The sequence below is a fragment of the Pogoniulus pusillus genome, chromosome 17 (assembly GCF_015220805.1).
Source record: "Pogoniulus pusillus isolate bPogPus1 chromosome 17, bPogPus1.pri, whole genome shotgun sequence".
Taxonomy (NCBI): domain Eukaryota; kingdom Metazoa; phylum Chordata; class Aves; order Piciformes; family Lybiidae; genus Pogoniulus; species Pogoniulus pusillus.
Genome location: NC_087280.1, coordinates 23,318,506 through 23,343,202, shown reverse-complemented (window position 1 = coordinate 23,343,202; position 24,697 = coordinate 23,318,506). Strand labels below are relative to the sequence as shown.

At 50.7% G+C, this 24,697-nt stretch overlaps 1 long non-coding RNA gene across 1 annotated transcript in view; it reads right to left on the bottom strand.

The window, feature by feature from the left end:
• Positions 1-2,096: 2,096 nt before the first annotated feature.
• The window catches only part of LOC135183174 (uncharacterized), a 58,309-nt gene continuing 35,708 nt past the window's right edge, over positions 2,097-24,697 (bottom strand). The window contains exons 2-3 of the long non-coding RNA XR_010305438.1: positions 11,068-11,140; positions 2,097-2,407 (exon numbers count right to left, since the gene is read on the bottom strand). This is a non-coding gene — a long non-coding RNA (uncharacterized LOC135183174). The remainder of the gene's footprint in view (positions 2,408-11,067; positions 11,141-24,697) is intronic.

Genomic DNA, 24,697 nt, shown 5'->3' with positions numbered 1-24,697 from the left:
GTTCTCAAGATGCTTCTTTGAGACGCATTTCTTTGTGGAGAAAACACCCCAACAACTAGCAGCTAAAAACAACACTGAAGAGGCAAAGAAGGGGCTTTTTAATGTGGTTTTTGCACACCTTCCTAGCCACACTCTTCTTTTCACACTCAAACCTTGTTCTGCAGTCACCTGCAGGAGGTTCTAGGCGAGAACCAAGCAATCTGGTGTGGAACAGATTAGCCACTAACCCTAAATTAATCTCAGTAGTACTTCAAGACATCTCTTTCAGAGGCCACCCATCCTGCCACCCACAGCTCTTCACAGCAGGCTGACCATGATATTTGTTGAAGGTTTTGGATAGCCTCTGAAGAGAGGACATGCCTGCAGCTTCCCCTCCTGTTCAGATGGAGTTGTGTGCCCCTGGCATTTCTGTAATCAGGCCCATCAAGAAGATTTACTACCCTCAATCAGAATACAGAGGAAAAGACTACCCAAGGTTATACAGAAGGTCAAGCTTCTGCTTTGGACTGGTATTTGCTTTGGAAGGAATTTGATGGACCAATTTAACCACCACAGCACATCAAAACCTGGTGGCTTCATTTAAAAAGTAATCAGTATTGTATTTCGCTTTAGACATCCGTGCATTAGTGTTCTGCAAATATGATTTCCTCTTTGTTTGCATTATTGATGCCATAAAATGTCAGACACATTAAAGAAAGGGAAAAAAAAAAAAAAAAGAGAGAGAAAATGAGGCCAACCTTTGGGGTTTGGAATGATTCTGGCTGAATTGCAGTTGGGTTACTTTTTATTTCCCATGATAGCGCTGCGCTGCCGCTCATTCTGCAAGTGCTTTACAAAGAGTTAGCTCTAAATGTATTTATTCAGCCAACCATACTTCAGGAAACACATAACCTTGATATTTTTACTGTATGTGGCAGTGTGTGTACGTGTGTTGGGAGGGGGAGGGTGAGGAGAGAGCTCTTTGTCCAAGAGCTCTCCCCTAGCTGGTAGTACGTTGGCTTCGTGCAACGCTCCGTGACTCCCTTCTGCTCAGCTGGCCTCTTTGATTTACTCTCAAGAACTGACTTCTGTGATCAGGACTTAAAAGCCTTCTGGTTTTGCACTGCCCAGAATCTGTCACCTGCTTTCAGCAGCCATTTGCCATCCACTACGGTTCCTAGGTGTCTGTGCCACAGAGACTACACAGCACTTGAGTCTCAAGGCGTGAGGCAGATGTGTGTTAGCTCATCCTAGTCCTGAGCCGGTGACAAGGTCACTGATTTGCCTTGGTTCCTACACTGCTCCCCACTCAAGGCTCACTGACTACTGTTCCCAAAGCAAATACTATTAGCTGCTCAGTGTGTTTTCTTCCAGGCTATTAAAGAACACTGGTCATGGCATGTGTTTTCTGCCTCACCTCTCTATAACAATGCTAATCCATTGTTCGATTCCCCTATAAAGCTTTTGAAAGGACATTCTCTCTCTTACAAGCTCCAAGCCCCTCTTCCCAAGTCTTCTCTCTTCTTGAAAGTAAAAAGGAAAGGGAAGAAAAAAAAGAAGAGTTGGAGTTATTTCTCTTACATAGGGAATTTCATCAGTGGTAAGATTTCTCTTCAGCTTTTCCTTCCGCTGTAAGCAAGATTTGGGAGCAGGAGGAGAGGGATACAGTGGAGCAGTCTAAGGGCTCAACTAGCACCTAGCCTGCAAGGACATCTGTTCACCTACTAGTCCATGCCAGCCTGACACAGAAAGACCACACACACAGAGAGAGCTTTCCATCAGCAGCTTCCTGCCCAGATCTCTTGTTCCTACTGCAGGTCTGAAGATTTGACTTTCAGCTAACCTTCAGATCTCCTTGTCTCCACAGAACCATCCCAAGGGTATCCAAACAAACCAAAAAACCCAAAGAAGAGATGATAGGGCTAAATGAGTGTGTGCCTCAGTGTCCTTCTCCCCCTTTTTCAACAGGGACAAAGTCGGTGAAAGTGACTGAACAGAAAAACTATTTTTCCCCAACAGGAGTGATCCAGCTTCCTTTTAAATCCTGATACTTAAGGTGCAGGAGTACCTATCACTAAGCTTGGAAACGTTGAATGAACACAAGGAGTCTATTTGATCTTGGGTTTATGCCTGTAATTTCTCTCACCAAGAATCCAGCTGTTACTCAGCTCCCAGCAACTTGTTCTGATTGCTGGAGAGGTGGTTGGGATTGATTCCGGCTGTGATCTGTTCAAGTCCAGCCTCATTCTTATGTAGCTAGATTGAGACAATAGAAGTTATCAGCAAGGGACCAAATTGTTGTTTCTCTGTAACTAAATCATCTTGTGCAACACCAGGCTAAAACTTGAAGGAGTTGAAGACCCAGGATTTTGACAGTAAAGGCTGTGGATACTGAGAGGCACTGAAGACCACTATGATGTTAGGGACACTAAAGAAGGAAAGAGGAAGAGAAATGCTATAAGCAGCAAACAGAACACAACAAACCCTATCATAAAAGCTATTTAGTTGATTTGTAATACAAGAAAATCCACTACTGGGCATGACAACAGACTCAGAATATCCATGCTGGCAGCCAAGGACATTTGCCATCAGTTGGTCTCTTCTGCCAGGCAAACAGCAACAGAACAAGGGGACACAGTCTCAAGCTGTGCCAGGGGAGGTCTGGGCTGGATGTTAGGAGGAGGTTGTTGTCAGAGAGAGTGATTGGCATTGGAATGGGCTGCCCAGGGAGGTGGTGGAGTGGCTGTGCCTGGAGATGTTGAAGCCAAGCCTGGCTGGGGCACTTAGTGCCATGGTCTGGTTGATTGTCTAGGGCTGGGTGCTAGGTTGGACTGGATGATCTTGGAGCTCTCTTCCAACCTGCTTGATTCTATGACACAGACCTCCTCTCAACTTCGATTTGCTTTTCCTCCTCCCTCTATCAACACACAACAAATCCTGGCATATGGCTCTGAAAAGAAGGTAAGAGGCACAACTGGGAGAGGAAGAGAGAGCCCAAGCCCTGCTGGATGATACAACAGCCTTGCAGCCCAGCAGCTCTTGGGCAGCAAGCGCCTGGTGCGGGCCTTATTTAGGGATTTCTGTTTAAACGCTACGCCTGTGCGCCGCAAGCGCTGCTGCCAGCGCAGACAAAGCGGCTCGGCCGGCAGCAGCACCGCTGGAAGGCTTCGCTGTAAAGCGGAGGTTGGGCGGGGAGCGGCCGCAGGGTCAGCACCGCGGACAGCGGCACTCACCGCCGGCACGGCTCCGGCTCCGGCCCCGCTCCGCCAACGCCCGGCGGCAGGGGCTGGGCTCCTGCTCGCACCGCTCCGGGCGCAGCTCTCTCTCACCCTTCGTTCTTTCCTCCCATCCTTTTCGGTTTTGTTTTCCTACTGTCAAATCGTCAGTCGGGATCTCCTTTTTACGTGCTGCAGGCGGGGGATGGTTTCAGACGCAAAGCAGCCAATGCAATGCCAGAGAACTGGCGTTTCATTCTGAATCAAACTCCTTCCTGCACTGCTCTTCCACCCGAAACTCCTTCCTGCACTGCTCTTCCACCCGTGGCGGCTTCAGCTCTAATTTGGACTGCAAAATGTTCCTGTCTTTGGAGGCATTCGGGAAGAGTCTGACCAACAGGTCGAGGGAGGTTCTCCCTGCTCTCGACTCCGCCTTAGTGAGACCTCATCTGGAATGCTGTGTCCAGTCATGGGATCCCCAGTTCAGGAGATACAGGGAACTAGAGAAGAAAGTCCAATGGAAGGCTACAAAGATGAGACTGGGACATCTCTCTTACAAAAGAGGCTGAGATACCTGAGGCTGTTTGGCCTGGAGAAAAGAAGACTGAAAGAGGATCTTATCCATGCTTAGCACTATCTAAAGGATGTGTATCAAGAAGATGAGCCCTCTCTCTTTTCAGTGGTGGCCAACGATAGGACAAGGGTGAATAAGGGCACAAACTGAAACACAAGAAGTTCCACATAAACATAAGGAAAATTTTCCTTCCTGTGAGGGTGCAGGAGCACTGGAAGAGGATGCCCAGAGAGGTTGTAGAGTCTCCTTCTCTGAAGACTTTCAAAACCTGCCTAGACACATTCCTGAGCAACCTGACCTAGGGAAACCTGCTTTGGCAATGGCATTGTACTAGATGATCCCCAGAGGTCCCTTCCAATCCCTGCCATTCTGTGATTCAGTGACTCTCATCTATTGAGACAGCTTGACATATGGAGAGGCACTATACTGCTAGCCCTTTAGAAACAGAGTATTTATTTCATTGGCAGCATCTATGTGATTCAGCTTTGGTCATCAACTGAATTTACTGTTGCAAAAGGGTAAGGGGACAAATCTCTTGGAAAATTCAAAGGGGCATATAAATGACACTGTGGCCCTTGAAAGTTATTCTGACATCAATCCATTAAAAAGAAAGCCACCTCGCTGTGTAGTGAAGAGCTGTCAGAGGAGCCAGCCAAAGAGCCATGCAGGGAAGAGCAGGCATCAACAGGCAAAGCTCCAAGTGGAGCAGCAGTTACATCTCACAAGATAGGCAGGTATCTTTAGGATCCAGCTTACTCAGCCTGCATACTTGAGATTTCATCCCACTTCTTTTCCTGGGTCCCACTAAGGAAGATGCACCCTCAAGCTGAGGGGCTCTTAAAACTCATCATCATGGTAAGAAGCTGCTGGGCAGGATCATGCAGGCCCACTCCATCCCTGAACAAATTCAGTGTGAAGAAAAAAAATCCAGAAAAGTAGGCCAGGAATTTGGGCTACTCTCCTTTGCCCAACAAGTCTGAGGGAGTTGGGGTTGTTTAGCCTGCAGCAGAGGAGGCTCAGGGCAGAGCTCATTGCTGTCTACAACTACCTGAAGGGAGGCTGTAGCCAGGTGGGGTTGAGCTCTTCTCTCAGGCAACCAGCAGCAGAACAAGGGGACACAGTCTCAAGTTGTGTTGGGGAAGTACAGGCTGGATGTTAGGAGGAAGTTGTTGTCAGAGAGAGTGATTGGCATTGGAATGGGCTGCCCAGGGAGGTGGTGGAGTGGCTGTGGCTGGAGGTGTTGAAGCCAAGCCTGGCTGGGGCACTTAGTGCCATGGTCTGGTTGCTTGGCCAGGGCTGGGTGCTAGGTTGGACTGGCTGAGCTTGGAGCTCTCTCCCAACCTGGTTGATTCTATGATTCTAAGTGTTGCTTCCCAGAATTAGTTTCCTCTGTATCTTATCTCCCATGCACTCCCCAGATGTGATTGGCAGCTCTTACAGTGGGACATATGGATAGACCCTTAAAGGAGTGAGGCCTGAGAAGTGCTTGAGATGTAAAACCTCCAAAGTTGTGACAGTGTTGAAAATGAGTCATTCAGGGCAGATTTCTGATGCTTAAGGTCATCTGGAAGTCAGAAGGGAGGAGCTTGCAGGAGATAGCAAAGGTGATTTAATAAAACCACTCAGAGAACAAATGGTGCTAATAAGGGAGCAAGGAAGCCTACTTGGACACAAGGAGAAGAAGGAAATGGGCAAAGAATTCATTCCCAGTGAGGGGTCAGTGATCATGAAGGCAGTGAAAACCAGGTGTGAGCTGCAGTGAAGTGGAAGAGAGCCCTGGTTGGGCAGGAACTATAGATGTGAGGGAGCAGTCGCTACAGAATTATGCATGCTCATCTAAATGAGTCCTGAAGGTTGCTCCAGAAGGCTGAAGCCTTGCTAGGCTCCTCCCAGGCTCCCCTTGCAGGTACCCTCACTTCGCTGCCTTTTCTCTGCCCTCTGATGTCTCTGGTTTCAGTCCAAGCAGGCTAGATCTTTTCAGTTCCCTTTCACTCCCCTGGCTCAGCTCCCACACCCAGCCAATTCCCTGTAAGAAGGAAAGTTTCCTATTTTCATCTTCCCCCCCCCCAATTCCTTTTCTTAAACATTTCTTTTTCTTTCAAAGTGTCCTTTAAATTTTTAGCTAAACTGGGAGGCAATTTCTTGCATGAGAGCTTCGTATGGATAGGCTTAAAGTGGAACAAAACTAACTAACTAGGCTGAATTACCTCCCTCACCTCGTGCTAATGAAGTGCTACTTTACATCAGTCATTTCAGATGAAATGAAGGATTCCTGTGCAGGCAAATGATTGATGTGGATTTAGCTTCCAGTGACTGTTAACAGCTCCCTCTGCCTCTTCTGGGTCAGGAGAGGAGGCAAGGTTGCCCTAGGTGAGGCTGAGGATACACAACCTTCTTGAGTGGAGTCTGCCTTGGGGCTGTGTGTGGGATGGTGTTTAGGGGATGCTTTGTCCAGAACTATTTGGATGAAAATCTGCAGGTCTCTGTGCAGTAATTAACCCACTTTGGAGTCTTGCACTGAGTAAGAGGCAGAAGAGTATTGAGACAGAGCCAACTCCAGATATCACAGCTCAGTATGAGCTACACTGCTCAGGCCGCACCTGGAGTGCTGTGTCCAGTTCTGGGCTCCTGAATTCAAGAGAGATGTTGAGGTGCTGGAAGGTGTTGAGAGAAGGGCAGCAAGGCTGGGGAGGGGCCTGGAGCACAGCCCTGAGAGGAGAGGCTGAGGGAGCTGGGGGTGTGCAGCCTGCAGCAGAGGAGGCTCAGGGCAGAGCTCATTGCTGCCTGCAGCTGCCTGCAGGGAGGCTGTAGCCAGGTGGGGTTGGGCTCTGCTGCCAGGCAGCCAGCACCAGAACAAGGAAACACAGCCTCAAGTCGTGCCAGGGCAGGTCTAGGCTGGATGTTGTTAGGAAGTTGTTGTCAGAGAGAGTGATTGGCATTGGAATGGGCTGCCCAGGGAGGTGGTGGAGTGGCTGTGGTTGGAGGTGTTTAAGAGGAGGCTGGATGGAGCACTTAGTTCCATGAGTTAGCTTAATTAGAAGGGTTAGGTGTTAGGCTGGACTGGATGATCTATCTCAGAGGTCTTTTCTAACCTAGTTAATTCAGTGATTCTAAGAGCCTTTCACTTGACACCTGTGTTGATGCAGTATTGCCCATTAGTGGCTTATGCAGCAGTGTAGTGGCTGAGGCAGAGAAACCACTGTGCTTTGCTGGTGCTGGCACTGCTACCACAGAGAGAAACACCCAACCTGCAGGCAGCTGCAAGGGGAGGCTTGACTTCCAAGAAACTCCTCCTGCTCCCAGCTGAACTGCCCTTCGATGACACAGGCATGCTTAGCTCCCAGGAGGAGCTGTTCCAGAGCTGAGCCTGGCAGAAGAGCTGGAAGCAAGAGAAGAAGGGCTCTGCACCTCAGAGGAAAGACATTCTGATGTCATTTTTGCTGTTACTATTATTTAAACCAGCTTACTTTAATCTCTGTTAATGTCACTGGAAGTCTGCATGAGCAGAAAGCAAATCCCCTGCTGCTGTTTGCTGAGTTAATTGTTTTTATTTGGCAGAGGTTTTTTCTTTACCCCATGCACCAACCTATTTTTTTGCTCAGTGGAGAGTTTCTTCTGCATCTTTTGAGCCTTGTTTGTCATTTTGCAGCTCAGTTGCTGGTTCTCAATCTTTTCATCCCTCAGTCTTGCCATTGGAATGGGCTGCCCAGGGAGCTGGTGGAGTCACTGTCCCTGGAGGCCATGGGATCATAGGATGTTAGGGGTTGGAAGGGACCCAAAGAGATCATCCACTCCAACACTCCTGCCACAGCAGGACCACACAATCTAGCTCAGGGCACACAGGAACACATCCAGGCCTGGAAAGGCTCCAGAGAAGGAGACTCCACAACCTCTCTGGGCAGCCTGTGCCAGGGCTCTGGGACCCTTTCCAGGAAAGAAGTTCCCCCTCGTGTTGAGGCTGAACCTCTTTTCTGCACCTTACACCCACAAGGTGTTGCAGTCAAGCCTGGCTGGGGCACTTAGTGCCATGGTCTGGTTGGTTGGGCAGGGCTGGGTGCTAGGTTGGACTGGATGAGCTTGGAGATCTCTTCCAACCTGGGGGATTCTCTGATTCTATTCTATGATTATTCCCTTCTCCACATCAGAACTCATCATTTCTCCCTTTTGGCAATGACCCCAGGCCAGCCCTCAAGGGAGAATCCAGTGAGAGCAAGGTGATTGTGATCTCTGCCTGCCCATCCCACCTCCACTGTCTCCAGCTCAGAGTATGAGGAGCCTTGGAGTGAGTGTTGGCCAAGGTAGGATCCCTTCTTCTCCCCTACCTGCTCCATTATGCGCATCAAGCACCCTGGAAGGGGATGACTGATACAGTGCTAGTCAGACTTACAAGTGCACATTTTAAACTAAGGAGTTGCAGTCAGGTGAAGGGACCTTTCAAAGTGCTGAGGTATTTACCCCACCCCAGTCCTTCCCTTCCTCTCTTCCTGCTCTGCTTTGCCCCTTCCTCTCTCCCCCCCCAGCCTTGAAACGAATACAGAAGATTATTTTTTTAAAGCTGTGTCAATAATTTATGTTTAGTACAAAAGATGATTTAATGACATCACCAAAGCTCACGGTTTTTCATCTCCACCTTGCTGCCCCAAGCCCCTGGAGGCTGTACATCCCCCCTCCTCTCTTCCCCATACCTCCACTGCCCTCTCTTCCATTCACCTCACACCTCTCTCTCCGGCACCACCCCAGCCAACCCCGCGCCAGGAACCTGAGCGCTGGAGAACAGAGCTTTCAAAGCCAAACCTCAACTCCTGGAACCATTTCCACCTCGAAAACAGTCAGTTGCTGCAAGTGAAAGGCAGACTCATGTCTCCAATCCTGTAAGACGTTGCTTTGTTTTTTAAGGGCCTTTTATACCTGCCGAGGTGCGCGCGGGCGTGCTCCGCCTGTCCGCGGCGCTCTCTGCGCACACGGAGCTCTCTCTCTCTCCTCTCTCTCTCTCAACTATAAATATACTGTATGTTAGAGCTGTAAATACTCCTTGGCCATGTGTCTATGTCTCCTTCAAGGTATCATATCCTCAAGTGTTATGTTAACAACTCCATTTATTGATTGATGAAGCTGTGTGTAGACCTGTACCCTCCTGACATAGTTTCTGTAGCTCTCTCTCTCTCTCTCTCTCTCTCTCTCTTTCTCTTCTCAAATAAAGTGCAAAACTACACTAGCAGCTCCTTCCTGCCTCCTTGTTCCCTGCTGGACACTCAGCTTTAATTGACAAAAGGCTCTGATGCAAAGGCAATGCAGCATTCCAGCTATCCCAGCACAACAGGAACCTCCAGGTGATGCTTTAGAATCAGGGAGTCATAGAATGGTCTGAGTTGGAAGGGACCTCCAAAGGCATCCAGTCCAACCCCCCACACACAGTCAGCAGGGACATTCTCTGCTAGATCAGGTTGCCCAGAGCCCTGTTGAGCCTCACTTTGAATATCTCCAGGGATGGGACCTCAAGTACCTGAGCTTCTGAGCTGCACAGTGAGGATTGGTTCCCTCACTGGCAGTTAAGCACAGTGATAAGGCAGAGGGAGAGCTGATAGCTCACAGCAGAAACCTGATCACATCTTGGGCTCATCTCTGACACAGTAGAATCAATCATAATATCAACCAGGTTGGAAGAGACCTCCAAGTGACTGCACTTGGCAACTGCCTGTCACAAAGAAAGCCTTCTGAAGCAGACCAAACCCTTGTCAGCCCTCCCTTGGGCATCCTCCTCCAAGCCACACATCCATACTGTACCCAGGAACAAACCAACCTTAGCCCAGCACCAGGTTACAAACCTCTGCTCCTTAGCCTGAAAGCCCTTCGCTGCTGGGGGATGGGCCAGGGCCAGAGGACCAAGTGCAGTGTGCTGCAAACACTCTGCAGCTCACAGCTGCTCCTGCAAGCACTCTGCAGCTCACAGCTGCTCCTGCAAGCACTCTGCAGCTCACAGCTGCTGCTGCAGCTGGGGAAGGGTGAGAACCGTGCTGAGCCCTGGGGCAGGCTGCCACCCTGGGCAGGCAGGGCAGTGCAGCCAGGCACAAAGGCAGTGTGCAGCACAAGGGGACGGCGTGGCACAAATCAGGGAAGAAAAGGCTGCAGAGGCAGTGCTGCCCCTTTGAGCCTGTCCCCAGAGAGGAGTGCAGCATTAGTTTCTGCACTAAACCCAGGCGTTTTTATCTGCTTCCTGCCTGAACTTCTTTATCCTATCTCCAGGGATGGGACCTCAACTACCTGCCCGGGCAACCTGTTCCAGTGTTTCACTACACTCATGGTGCAGATCTTGTTCCTAACATCCAGTCTAAATCTGTTCTTCTCTAGCCCGAAGCCATTGCCCTCATCCTGTCACTGGAGGCCTTTACAGTCTCTCTCCACTCTTCTTGTAGCCCCCTTGAAGTACTGGATAGGAACTATTATGTCTCCCTGGATCCTCCTCTCCTCCAAGCTGAACAACCCCAGCTCGCTCAGTCTGTCCTCATAGCAGAGCTGCTCCTACCCCCTGATCATTTTCATGTGCTCCATCAGGTCCCTGTCCTTACTGTATTAAGGGCTCCAGACCTGGATGCAGCAGGCCAGGTGAGGTCTCACCAGAGCAAAGTGATGGCTGGATCCACTGAGCACACATCTTTTAATGCAGCCCAAGATGCCATTGCCCTTTTGGGCTGCAAGCTCACACTCTGCTCACATCCAGCTTCTTGTTCATCAACACTCCCAAGTCCTTTCCCACAGGGATTTGTATATTGCTGGTCAGGCCAGGCTGGTAATGAAATGTGCTAATCTGCAGGTGAAAGGTCAGCCCAACTGCAACAAATTAAGGTCTCACTACCGACCTGATGCATTCTTCCCACCTAGCCCCAGGTACAGCCTACACCAACTACAGCTCACTTTGTCCTGCTAGAGATGACAGAAGACCATGCTGCTCCTCCTTTCTGTGAGGGGACAGAGCCTCAAGCTGTGCCAGGGCAGGTCTAGGCTGGATGTTGTTAGGAAGTTGTTGTCAGAGAGAGTGATTGGCATTGGAATGGGCTGCCCAGGGAGGTGGTGGAGTGGCTGTGGCTGGAGGTGTTGAAGCCAAGCCTGGCTGGGGCACTTAGTGCCATGGTCTGGTTGGTTGGGCAGGGCTGGGTGCTAGGTTGGACTGGATGAGCTTGGAGCTCTCTTCCAACCTGCCTGATTTTGTGATTATCTCAGTGGGTCCCCACATCATTACACCAAGCAACCCTCCCATGGTGCTGAAAGCTCTCATTGACTTAAAAGGATCTAGACACTTACCCCCTGTGTTGCTGGCGACTGGACTGGAGCACTGCCTGATGAGGAGAGGCTGAGGGACCTGGGGCTGTTTAATCTGCAGAAGAGAAGACAGAGAGGATCTAATAAGTGTCTCTAAATCTCTGAGGGCTGGGGGTCAGGAGAGGGGGACAGGCTCTGCTCACTGCTCCCTGGGACAGGACAAGCAGCAATGGATGGAAGCTGCAGCACAGCAGGTTCCAGCTCAACACAAGGGGCAACTGCTTGGCTGGAAGGGTCCCAGAGCCCTGGCACAGGCTGCCCAGAGAGATTGTGGAGTCTCCTTCTCTGGAGCCTTCCAAGTCCTGTCTGGATGCATTCCTGTGTGCCCTGAGCTGGATTGTGTGGTCCTGCTGCGGCAGGGGGGTTGGACTGGATGATCTCTTTGGGTCTCTTCCCACCCCTGACATCCTGTGGTCCTGTGAATCTAAGCTCAGCTTCCCTCACTACATCTTGCCTTTGGCAACAAGACATGGAATTATGGCAAAATCCACTGCTGTCACTCACTCCCTCTTGACTCCTGACACTGGCTTCATGCTGCAATCACAGCAACCAGAGGATATTTACCACTGCAAGTCAAAAAAGCCTTTTGCACAGATACACTTAGAAGGCAAAACCGTAAAGCAATGTGTGAAGTAATGCTTCATCTACTGCAACTGACACCAGACTCTTGCTGCCAGCAATGTGACTGACAATCCCTATTTATTTATATCCTGCTATACAATGTCTGCCTTAACACTGTAAATTTCCCTGATTGGAATTTCACAGTGTCTGTCTGGATGTTCATTGATCATAAAATAAGCTGTTGAAGGCAAGGCAGGGACAACAGATGCCAGAGGAATCACTCGACGGGATTCAGGTGGCAGTGCCTGGCTGACAGGAGATGGTCAGAAGCTATTTTTACAGCATTATGTTTTGCTGGGAGCCAACCCTTGTGAACTCTTTCCCCAAAGCCTCTTCTGAACTGCTTCCAAGAGCCTGGTGTTGGGTTCCTACCAGCAGCTCCATATGGACACCCTGCAGTGTGCCTTATCTGCAGCTCCTCGCTGCTGAGCAACCCAAACCCTACCTTTACACTGAGATCTGGTGTGATCACAACTGCTCCCTGAGCCCAGGAGGAAAGCCTTTGGCTCTTTCTGCAGCAATAAGAGCACTTTTTCCTTTCTATTTTTGCCTTTTTTTGGGCAGGAAACGATTGAAGAATACAATTTCTGCCCACAGGGGAAACATTGTGAAACTTAGTCCCAGCTGGGAGTTCTGTCTTGGGAGACAGAAGAAGAGGGAATGGCCTCAAGCTGAGGCTGGAGAGGTTTAGATTGGACAGTAGGAAGAAGATTTTTAGGGAGAGAGTGGTCAGAGGCTGGAATGAGCTGCCCAGGTAAAGAGTGAGGGAGCTGGGGATGGTTAGTGTGAGGAGGAGGAGGCTGAGGGCAGATCTCATTGCTGTCTACAGCTACCTGAAGGGACATTGTGGAGAGGCTGCTGCTGGGCTCTGCTCACAGTAGCTGGAGACAGAGCAAGGGGGAATGGCCTCAAGCTGAGACTGGGGAGGTTTAGATTGGACATTAGGAAGTTTTTCATGGAGAGAGTGGTCAGGGAGTGGAATGAGCTGCCCAGGGAGGAGGTGGAGTCAGCCAGCCTGGATGTGCTTAAGGATGGTTTGGCTGTGGTGCTCAGGGCTATGGTTTAAGGTGAATCTTGTAGAGTAGGGCTCTAGGTTTTGCTTGGTGATCCTGAGGGGCTTTGCTACCTGTGTGATTCTCACATGGCCTGGTGAGCAGCCTCTTACTTCATTCAGGTTCAGTTATGGATTTTGCCTCTTTATTTTGGGCAGTTCTTTTTTTCTTTCTATGGCATTTCAATTGGCTTGTTCATTTCATTATTTTTTCCTAAGGGAGACCTTTACCTCCAGTGCAGAAATTAGAGGTGTGAGCTCTCCTCCTTGGTTGTAGCCAAAGCCTTTCCCCAGGGATCCTACACATCCCACTCCCAATCCAACACACACCTGCCAGCTCACCAGCTCACACACTTCCCAAGCCACCACTCTTCATAGAAGCATAGAATCAAGCAGGTTGGAAGAGAGCTCCAAACTCACACAGCCCAACCCAGCACCCAGCCCTGGCCAAGCAACCAGACCATGGCACTAAGTGCCCCAGCCAGGCTTGGCTTCAACATCTCCAGGCACAGTGACTCCACCACCTCCCTGGGCAGCCCATTCCAGTGCCAATCACTCTCTCTGCCAACAACTTCCTAACAACATCCAGCCTAGACCTGCCCTGGCACAGCTTGAGGCTGTGTCCCCTTGTTCTATTGCTGGTTGCCTGGCAGCAGAGCCCAACCCCACCTGGCTACAGCCTCCCTTCAGGTAAGGCATTTGTGTGTGTTAAAGACCTTTGTAAAGTCATTAAAAGTACAATAAAGAACGACAAAAATCCTCACAGCCTGACCAAGTACCCTGGGAATTGCCTTGTCCTGCTCCCTCCCAGGACCTGCTGTATCTTGGCTTTGCCAGTGTGAGATGAGGTGAGCACATGATGGGCTGGGAACAAACCCACACCAAAATAAACAGCAGCTGAGGACCACCTACCACAGGGCTGTGAGTCTAGGGATACATGCCCTGGATCAGACAACATCTCTTGCAGGAACGTGGGCAAAAGGAAGGACTGGATCCATCCAAGGCTTCACTCCTCTCACAGCCATCCTGGATTAGCTCAGGTGCACGCAGTAACCTTTTCAAGCTCCACACAACCCTTCACAGATGTCAAGGTTTAACCCCAGCCAGCAATTAAGCACCACGCAGCTGCTTGCTCATCCCCTCCCTCAGTGAGATGGGAGAGAGCAGCAGAGAAAGGAAGGAAAACTTGTGGATTGAGAGCAAGACAGTTTAATAGGGCAGCAAATGATAATAATCAATAGATCACAGAAGTGATTCACAGTGCAACTGCTCACCACCCACGGGCAGATGCTCAGCCACTGCGTCCCCTCAGCCAGCTCCTCCCAGTTTATGTTTTGGCCTTGACATCCTATGCTATGGAATATCCCTTTGGCCACCTGGGTCAGCTGTCCTTGCTGTGACCCTCCCCAGCTGCTTGTGCACCCCCAGACCCTGCTGGCAGGGCAGGCTTGAGAAGCTGAAGAGCCTTTGGCTTCACACAAACACGGCTTAGCAACAAGTGAAGCATCAGCGTGCTGCCAGCATTAGTCTCATCCCCTGCCCACAACACAGCACTCTACCACTTACTAGGAAGAAAGTTAACTCCATTCCAGCCTTTAGAAGGTGGGAAAGGTGAGCAGACCCCCCCACAGCCCCTCTGGCTGGAGGGGAGGAAGAGGTCCTGGCCTTGCCTGAGGTTGCAGGGAGAGACAGAATAAAGGTTACCACATGAGGTAAGCACAAGGCAAGAGCAGAGGGCAGGAGCAGGGGAAATGATTTCCTGCTGAACTGTGGCTGCTGTTATTCCCAGAGACAAGCAGCAGGTATGCAGGAGCTTCTCATTAGCCAGCATGACTGCCATTAGGCTGTCTATTAACATTCTGTGGCTGTAATAAACACCTCCATAATTCACACACACACACACAAAGAGCCCTCTCTAGGCTAACAGAAGTGGCCAGAACAAGTTGGGAATAGCACAGGCAGGCCCATTCCTGCCTGGAAATTTCTGCCTGCAAAGGAATTGCTCCTTCCATCCTCCTGGGCCAAATTCCCTTGCAAAGAAGCAGGTTATAATGTTTCTGTCCTCTCATCCCAGTCTAGGAGAACATCTACCTCTACTTTGAAGAAGGAAAAAACACTACAGAGCAGGGCAAGTCCCTGCAAGCCCCCAGGGGAGAGTCAGGACTCCCCAGCCCCTCTAGCTTAAATCCAAGACTGCAAAAAACTGCCAGGGAAAGAAATTCTGTACAGCATCACAGAAGGGCAGGGGGTGGAAGGGACCTCTAGAGGTCTTCTAGTGCAGCCCTCCTGTTAGCACAGGTTTGCCTAGATCAGATCACACAGGAATGAGTCCGGGTGGGTTTTGAAAGTCCCCAGAGGACACTCCACAGTCTCCCTGGGCAGCCTACTGCTGTGCTCTGTCTCCCTCAAAGTCAAGAGGGTTCCTTTAGGACCACCTGCATGATGCCAACTGGTAGACAAGACCCAGAGGCTCACACCAAGTCCCCAGGGAAAGAAGAAGAGGCTGGTTTATAGCTATGAAGTACTCCAGCAGAGACACCACGAGGGAAAGGTAAACCACAGCCTTCCCAGGCTTTTCGAGGCTCAGTCCCAGGCTTTTCATCCCTCCCTCATCCTGCTAAGGGGCACAAACATTTCTGACCATGGTACTCACAGGGGAAGCTTACAGGTAGCTGTGACCCCTCTATGCCACGCTCTATTTGACTGGCCAGGGCTGGGTGCTAGGTTGGACCGGATGAGCTTGGAGCTCTCTTCCAACCTGCTGGATTCTATGGCCCTTGCCCTCCTCCCTGCTGACTGCCCAAGGTGCAGCTGCTAACCCCAGGCACAGCAGACCCAAGCCATGTCACTGTGACAGAGCTGCCTGCCCCTGTCCCCTCCACTTCTCCTTTCAACCTCCTGCTGCTAAGAACACAAGTGCCCTTTATCCCAGCTCTGAAACAGGGAGAGACACTTTGGAATTCAATTAGTCAAACAGTTGCCACAGCAACAAAAAACACATAAACTTAAATGATTTATACTCCCAGACACTACCTCAAACAGGAATAAATTCAATCCAGCAGCTGGGAATGAAATGCATTGTACAATAAGAGAATTGTATTTTAGTTTTTCTTTCTCTCTGATGATAGGGCCCCGAGGTCTTAATGCAATATAGATGAAAACAGAAGATACTTGGGCAAGAGGCAGCAGGATACATTGTGCTGTGCATACGCTGCCTGCTTGGAGGGTACGAGGCATAATGAGCCTGTGCAGAGCTGTGATGCTCTTTGCAGACAGCCACAGATCAGAGATTGCAGCTGGCAAATTGACTGCTTGGTTTCACTTTCTGTCTTCAGCTTTGCGTGGAATCAGCCAGGTTGGAAGAGAGCTCCAAGCTCAGCCAGCCCAACCTAGCCCCCAGCCCTGCCCAACCAACCAGACCATGGCACTAAGTGCCCCAGCCAGCCTTGGCTTCAACACCTCCAGCCACAGCCACTCCACCACCTTCCTGGGCAGCCCATTCCAATGCCAATCACTCTCTCTGACAACAACTTCCTAACAACATCCAGCCTAGACCTGCCCTGGCACAGCTTGAGGCTGTGCCCCCTTGTTCTGTTGCTGGCTGCCTGGCAGCAGAGCCCAACCCCACCTGGCTACAGCCTCCCTTCAGGTAGTTGTAGACAGCAATGAGTTCACCCCTGGGCTCTGCTACCCTCCAACAGCTCCACACCTGCTCCTAGCTTGGTGTCATCTGTACTCACTGATGCTGGACTCAGTCCCCTCATCCAGATCATCAATAAAGATATTGAACAGGCTCAGGACTGATCCTTGGGGCACACCACTGGTGACAGCTGCCCACTGGATGTGGCACCACTCACCACCACTCTCTGAGCCTCTCCAGCCACTTCTTGACTCATTTTCTTCCACCTAGTGAAACATTTCTTGTCATACCCCACCTAGGAGAAAAAACAAACCTACCCCTACTCCAGCAGCTTCTCCACCCACTACAGAGCCAGGTCCCAGCCTGGTGAAGTGAGATTTATAGGGGTTTTTAATAGCAGAAATGCTTTGAGTCAAACACAGTTCTGGGATTTGAAGTAGAAAGTAGTTCCCAGAAGTGTGCAGGAGATTTTTTTTCCTGCCCCTGCAAGAAAACTGCAAAACCTTGCCAGGAATTCTGGAACAGCCACTCAGAGTCACCTGTTCCACCTTTGCTCATGAAGGACAGACCATGCACTGAACGAGCTACACCTCTCCCCTGGGGATCCCCAAAGAGGATAGTGCATAGGCTGTGAGATTGCCAACAAGATGCACACACAGACCACTGGCATTGGCACATCCTGGATGCATCCTCAGCCCATGGCATACAAACACCAGAATAAGTCAATCAAGCAGGTTGGAAGAGACCTCCAAGTTCATCCAGTCCAACCTAGCACCCAGCCCTGTTCAATCAACCAGACCATGGCACTAAGCCAGCAGTGCACCCAGGTGGGCAGCAGAGCCAATGGCATCCTGGGCTGGCTCAGGAGCAGTGTGGGCAGCAGGACAAGGGAGGTTCTTCTGCCCCTGTGCTCAGCACTGCTCAGGCCACCCCTTGAGTGCTGTGTCCAGTTTTGGGCTCCTCCATTGCAGAGAGGAGGTTGAGATGCTGGAAGGTGTTGAGAGAAGGGCAGCAAGGCTGGGGAGGGGCCTGGAGCACAGCCCTGTGAGGAGAGGCTGAGGGAGCTGGGGGTGTGCAGCCTGCAGCAGAGGAGGCTCAGGGCAGAGCTCATTGCTGTGTGCAGCTGCCTGCAGGGGACCCAGGCTCAAGCTGTGCCAGGGCAGGTCTAGACTAGATGTTGTTAGGAAGTTGTTGTCAGAGAGAGTGACTGGCATTGGAATGGGCTGCCCAGGGAGGTGGTGGAGTGGCTGTGGCTGGAGGTGTTGCAGCCAAGCCTGGCTGGGGCACTTAGTGCCATGGTCTGGTTGATTGGCCAGGGCTGGGTGCTAGGCTGGGCTGGCTGAGCTTGGAGCTCTCTTCCAACCTGGCTGGTTCTATGATTTGTCCCTAAGTGACCCTGTCCTTCCTAGGAGTCATCACTTGCACCCACAAGGCCTGATCACCATGGCCACCCTCTGCTGTCAGTGGGAGCTGAGACACCTGTAGAGGGCTGCTGGAACCTTGTGAGAGACTGGATGAGATCTTACATGTGACCTGGCTCAAATATAGAGGATTTAGAGTGGGAATAAAACCTCTATTGCCTACACAGATCACACTCATAACACCTTCTCCTGCACTTCACAAGGACCTAAACAAGCTGAATCCCCTGCACTTTGGGGCCTCTTGTGCAAAGGCAGCTTCTCTGGCTTAGACTAAGCATTGAGTAAACATTACAGGTCTGAGTAGAGTAGGGGAAAGGCAGGAAAATACCTTAGAGAGTACTAGAATAGTCCTTTCTAATCATCAACACAGCAACCCACAGGCTGCAGCTCCAGCAGAAGTTATCATCTGCTTGGTGTAAAACGAGTAAATAGATAAATAAGCTGATTAGGGTGAGGTTTTGATGGCTTAAGTGGGAAGTGCAGAGTGCTGCTCATCCTTAGAGCTGGCAGGTGAGGTAGGGAGTTCAGGATGCTCCGGGCACAAACGCAGATCACCACCTGGGAGTCTCGTTGGCAGCTGGGGGAAAGGAGGCAGGCAGAGGCAGAACAAGGACTAAACAAAGCTAATAATGAAATCATTTTTATGTAGGCAGGGAAGGAGCTCAATTGCCAGGAGAGTACTGAAGTCTACAAGTGTAAATACAGACCAAATCAGTCAGCGTGATGAGGTGCCAAGCTTGTACAGCAGGGTATGGCACTCTGCTGCTGAACAGCTCCTGCAGGAGGCAAGCCAGGAAGAAGTCAAAAAGGTCTCAGGGTGAAATGTGTAGCTCCATCAGGAAGCCATGCAAATGAGTGTGTGCTGCTAGGACTCAGCACTGCCTCGCCGTGTGCCTGCTGCTCCTGGCACACTGAAGCAGGAGTGCAACCCTCCAGGGCTCTGTGCGTGGCTGATCTAGGGCTTGCTGCTCTCCTCACACAGCAAAGCAGAGCTTGCAGGTGAAGGAGATGATGTCACTGTCCCTGGAGGTGTTCAAGCAAAGCCTGGATGAGGCACTTAGTGCCATGGTCTGGTTGATTGGACAGTGCTGGGTGCTAGGTTGGAGTGGATGATCCTGGAGGCCTCTTTCAACCTGGTTGGTTCTATGACTCTATGTGTGCTGGGCAGCAGTATCCTTACAAGGACAAGCCAAGTATAAGGTCCTGCACCTGGGTTGGGGCAATCCCAAGCACAACTCCAGGCTGGGTGGGGAATGGCTGAGATCAGCCCTGAGGAACAGCACCTGGGGGTCTGGGGTGAGGAAAAGCTCAACAGGAGCCTGCAGTGTGAGTGCAGCCCAGACACAACCCTGTGCTGGGCTGCAGCAAGAGCAGTGTGGGCACAGGGCAAGGGAGGGGATTCTGCCCCTTGGCTCTGCTCTCCTCACACCCCACCTGCAGTCCTGGGGACAGTTCTGGAGCTCCCAGCACAAGCAGCACATGGAAGTGTTGGAGCCAGTGCAGAGGAGGCCACCAAGATGCTGAGAGGGCTGCAGCAGCTCTGCTGTGAGGACAGGCTGAGAGAGTTGGGGCTGTGCAGCCTGGAGAAGAGAAGGCTTGGAGGAGACCTTGGAGTGGCCTTCCAGGATCTGAAGGGGGCTACAGGAGGGCTGGGGAGGGACTATTGACAAGGTCTGGTAATGACAGGAGGAGGAGGAATGGGTTTGAGCTGGCAGAGGGGAGATTGAAACTGGATGTGAGGAAGAAATTGTTTGCAGTGAGGGTGGTGAGACACTGGCACAGGTTGCCCAGGGAGGTTGTGGAGCACAGAAGCACAGAATGGGATCAAAGATCACAACCTTCCTGGATGTGTTCAGGACCAGGTTGGATGAGGCCTTGAGCAACCTGTTCTAGTGGGAGGTGTCCCTGCCTATGGTAGGGGGGTTGGAACTGGCTGAGCTTTGAGGTCCTTTCCAACCTAAACCATTCTGTGATTCTATGAACTGAGTTTCTCACATGAAGGTCCTGGTTCCTCAAACTCAAACAATCTCCTTTGGCTTGCCAGTATGGACACCACGAGGGAGGTGGTAGAGGCAAGTGTCTGAGGATTTGTAAGGCTTGCCTGGCCAGTATAGAGGAAATAAGCAGCTTTACAATATCTCTGAGCCTCACTCTTGGTCCAGGCTATTCACATGCTCTGAGTCAAGAGGGAAAAAAGACCTTTGAAACAACAGCAAACAGCACAAAGAACCTCTGGAGACTTCTGGAATGAACATCAGAGTTGTTACGACATACAGACCCCAGACCAATCCTCCACAGAGGCTGCAAAAGGCAAGATGGAGCTGAGCCAAAAGTATTCAGCCTACACCAGCAGAAGTCTTGGCTCAGCTGGGAAGTCCTCTCCATCTCCCTGTTCCTACCAAGCTAACATCTGTTCTGCTCCATCCCTCTCTGGTACAGTGGCACAGAGAACAGCAAGCTGGTGTGGCCATCCCTGCTCCTCTCCTTCTGGATTAGGGCATGGAGCAGCTCAGCACCAGCTCCCTCAGCCACAGACTCCATTTATCATCATCTTTACATGCCTTTACACAGCTGGCTCTCCTGATGATAATGTGTTCTACAGTTTCCCTTGCTGGCATGGCTTATGTTAATACTCCATTAACATTGCTAATCAGAGACAGACTTCTGGCAGCATCTCCAGGGGATGAGCAAATGTTATCCTATGCCTTTTAGTTTAGGAGATCAGACTTTCAGATGAAATCCATTCCCAACATCTCTGATTTCAGCAATTAAACGAAGCTGCAACATCTGGGAGCTGTTCAATGCTGGATGCATGTGGTTCCTACTGCTCCAAAATAAGTCCTTTTAAGCCCCCTTTTACGCCAGCCCTCAGATATATGACATTTGGAGCTCTAATTCACTTGGGAAATCAAAGGCTGCTAGAAAGATGAGATGGAATCAAATCAAAGATAAAAGGTACAGAAGGTCCTGAAGGTCTGAAAGTGCAGACTGCTTCATCCCAAGAGATGAAAAACCTCAGTATGGTAAAACTCAGTCACAGGAGATGAAGGCTGGGACACGTGAGATGCATCGTCCATTAGAGCCTCAAACAAAGTGCCTTCTAATTGCCCTGTGGCTACTGTATTTCTTATTCCCCTGCAGCCCTGCCTTCTGGAGAAGCATCTGGAAGGAGAGCAGCAGCCAGTTTTTGTGCTGACTCCACTGCCTTTTGACACCACTGCTTTGCCCTCCTCTTCTCCAGCGTGTTCCCACTTCACCTTACCCCATCCAGACAATTTGACTTACACAGGAGCGCAGAAACATCCAGGCTGGAAAAGCCTCCACTTAGTGCCATGGTCTAGTTGACTGGACAGGGCTGGGTGATAGGTAGGGCTGCATGATCTTTGAGGTCTCTTCCAACCTGGTTGGCTCTATGATTACCAAGTCCAACCTAGAACCCTACTCTACAAGATTCACCTTAAACCATAGCCCTAAGCACCACAGCCAAACCACCCTGAAACACAGCCAGGCTGGCTGATTCCACCACCTCCCTGGGCAGCTCAGTCCACTCCCTGACCAGTCTCTTTTCCTAATGTCCAATCTAAACCTCCCCAGCCTCAGTTTGAGGCCATTCCCTCTTCTTCTGTCTCCAATTACCTGTGAGCAGAGCCCAGCAGCAGCCTCTCCACAATGTCCCTTCAGGTAGTTTTAGACAGCAACGAGGTCTCCTCGCAGTCTCCTCTTCCTCACACTAACCATACCCAGCTCCCTCATTGGGTCCTCATCAAATTTACTCTCCAGGCCCTCCCCCAGCTTCACTGCCCCCCTCTGGAGAGTGGTCAGGGAGTGGAATGAGCTGCCCAGGGAGGTGGTGGAGTCACCCAGCCTGGATGTGTTTAAGGGCAGTTTGAATGTGGTGCTTAGGGCTGTGGTTTAAGGTGAATCTTGTAGTGCTAGGGGTTAAACTTGGTGCTCCTGAGGGGCTCTGCCAACCTCCATGCTGCTGTGATTCTGTGAAACACAAATATGGAAAGCAGATGTAATGCCCTGCAAACCTCCCCAGCTGCCCCAGAAACACACAACAGCTGAGCAGGAGAATGATGCAGCTAGACCAGCAAAGGGGTGAGTGGTCAGCAAATTGATGCTCTCATTCAAACAGATGCATGAATCTATTTATCACCCCAAATTAGGCTGTGCTTCCTCTCTGCTATTGCCTTTCTTTCCCCTGCCCTCAGAGTCTTCCCACTTCTTGTCTTAAATAGCAAGCACTTCTCTTGCAGGAAGCAATGCTTCCCAGGGACACAGCTCCAAGGAGAACAGCTTGGTTTCAACAAGCAGCTGCAGACCAGCCACGCCTCTTAGCAAAGCCAACCTTTGCCTTTCCCACCCTCCAACCCCCCCCAAAAAAAAAATCACCAACTCAATTTACAGAAGAAAAGGAGAACTCACAAATAAACAATCTCCATCAGTATCTAAATGATTAAGTGGTATGTGACTCACATCCATTTGGAAAGGCTTCTCCTAGGCTCTAGAGACCTCACCAGAACCTATTTAGATGCACAGCTCAGACATGCAGTAGCTGCAGGGTTTATTTCAGGCACTTCAGGAGGGTGGTTTCTGTGCCCACCTGGTATTTTTATGCCACTCCTCTCCTATGAGAACAGACTGAAAGAGTTGAGGCTGTGCAGGCTGGAGCAGAGGAGGCTCCCAGGTGACCTTCTTGTGGCCTTCCAGCATCTGAAGGGGGCTACAAAAAGGCTGGGGAGGGACTTTTTAGGCTATGAGGGAGTGAGAGGACTGGGGGGAATGGAGCAAAGCTGGGGATGGGTAGGTTCAGCCTGGAGGTGAGGAGGAAGTTGTGGAGCAGGAGAGTGGTGAGAGGCTGGAATGGGTTGCCCAGGGAGGTGGTTGAGGCCCCATGGCTGGAGGTGTTTCAGGCCAGGCTGGATGAGGCTGTGAGCAGCCTGCTCTAGGGTAGGGTGTCCCTGGGCATGGCAGGGGGTTTGGAACTGGCTGCTCCTTGTGGTCCCTTCCAACCCTGCCTGATTCTAAAGGTCTGAATTCCAGTCTCAGCTGAGGATGTATCAGGTTCCTTGAAGATGGGGAAAGCTGTGTGCACACATGCAAGGTCCACTGCACGTGGAGCTGACCTTCGGTAACTGGCTGGCAGTGATTTCTAATGGATCAGCTCATTGCTGTAATAATGTGCTCTGGAGCCATTAATTAACTTGCTGCTCTCTGAGGAAATGCTCATTCCTTCCATCCCTCACCTCTGCTTCCAAGAACTGCAGCCCCACTAAAGCTCTGTGTGGAAGGCTGAGTTTTCCATGGGATGTAGCCAAGCAGAGCCGTGGGCAGGTGCTATGAAAACTTCCTCATACAGTGCTTCAGTGCAGCTCCATCACATCCTACACTGCCAGACCAATGCTGCCAAAGCAACACTCTTGCTATGCCAGACTTAATTCAGCTGCCTGCCCTCAAAATTCCCTGCCACTGCTACAACCCAAATCCCAGTTCAGTGCTCCTTGGCTCTTCAGCCTCACATCCTGCCTTAGTGGATAATGCCAATTAAGAAAGGATGAATAAAAGAGTACTAAAAAGATTTGCCTGTTCCTCCTTGACACAAATTGTCATCTCCCTCCAATTTACTCACGAGTCAAACTCTTTCACTGGCCTGTTTAGGAATCTTTACCTTCTTGTTTGTGAGCACTTTAATCCATGCCCTCCATATCCAGTGCCAGAGCCTGAGAGCACACCTGGTGCACAGACACTGCTACTCTTCCTTGGCTGGATGAGGGTTAATTGCCTTGAGCAAGGACTGAGACCCAAAATCAAAAGCTGAAGAGTGCCTCCTGTGCTGTTCTGCAATATTGACTACTCTGCAATTCACTGCTGTTTTGTTTCAGCAGCTTCCCTCACTGAATCATCAGAGAGCAAAATTGCTTCAGGATAATAACCAGCTACAGGGAAGGGTTATTGGGAGAGGAAAAGAGCAGAGTTTTGCTCCAGATTTGCATAACTCTCAACTTACACATTTCACTTGCAGAGCAAAGTATGCCTGCACTTTCCATCAGAGCCAGCACCTCCATAGTCAACCAGGTTGGAAGAGACCTCCAAGCCCATCCAGTCCAACCTAGCACCCAGGCCTATCCAGTCAACTAGACCATGGCACTCAGTGCCCCATCCAGTCTTTTCCCAGAGTCTAGCCTCTCAGCCTGACCTCTGCTTCCTCTCTTTACAGCTGAGAACACCCTCCCGTGTGGAACACAGAATCACAGCCTCATAGAATGGCTCTGGTTGGAAAGGACCTCAGAAATCATCTTCTCCAACCTCCCTGCCATGGGCAAGGACATCTCTTAACTAGGCTCAGATGCTCAAGGCCTTCAACACCTTCAGAATGGAGGCATCCACAGCCTATTCCAGAGCCTACTCCACCCTCCTACTGAAGAACTTCTTCCTCAGCTCCAGTCTAACCCTGCTCTGCCTCAGCCTCAAACCATTCCCCCTTGCCCTGTCTCTAGACAGCCTGAGGAAAACTCCCTCTGTAGCCTCCCTGTAGGATCCTTTCAGGTGCTGGAAGGCAGCTCTAAAGTCTCCCCAGAGTCCTCTGCAGGCTGCACCCCCCCAGCTCCCTCAGCCTGTGCTCACAGCAGAGCTGCTGCAGCCCTTAGAGCACCTTAGTGGCCTCCTCTGGACTCACTCCATCACCTCTGTGTCCTCCTTCTGCTGGGGACACCAGCACTGGAGGCAGGATTGGAGGCGAGGCTTCAGCAGAGCAGAGTCCAGGGGCAGACTGCCCTCTCTTGCCCTGCTGCCCACACCCCTATATCACTTCTGCTCAGACTTTCCTCTCAGGGAGGGAATTCTTCCAGGTTAAGAGCAACGAGTGGATTTCAGGCC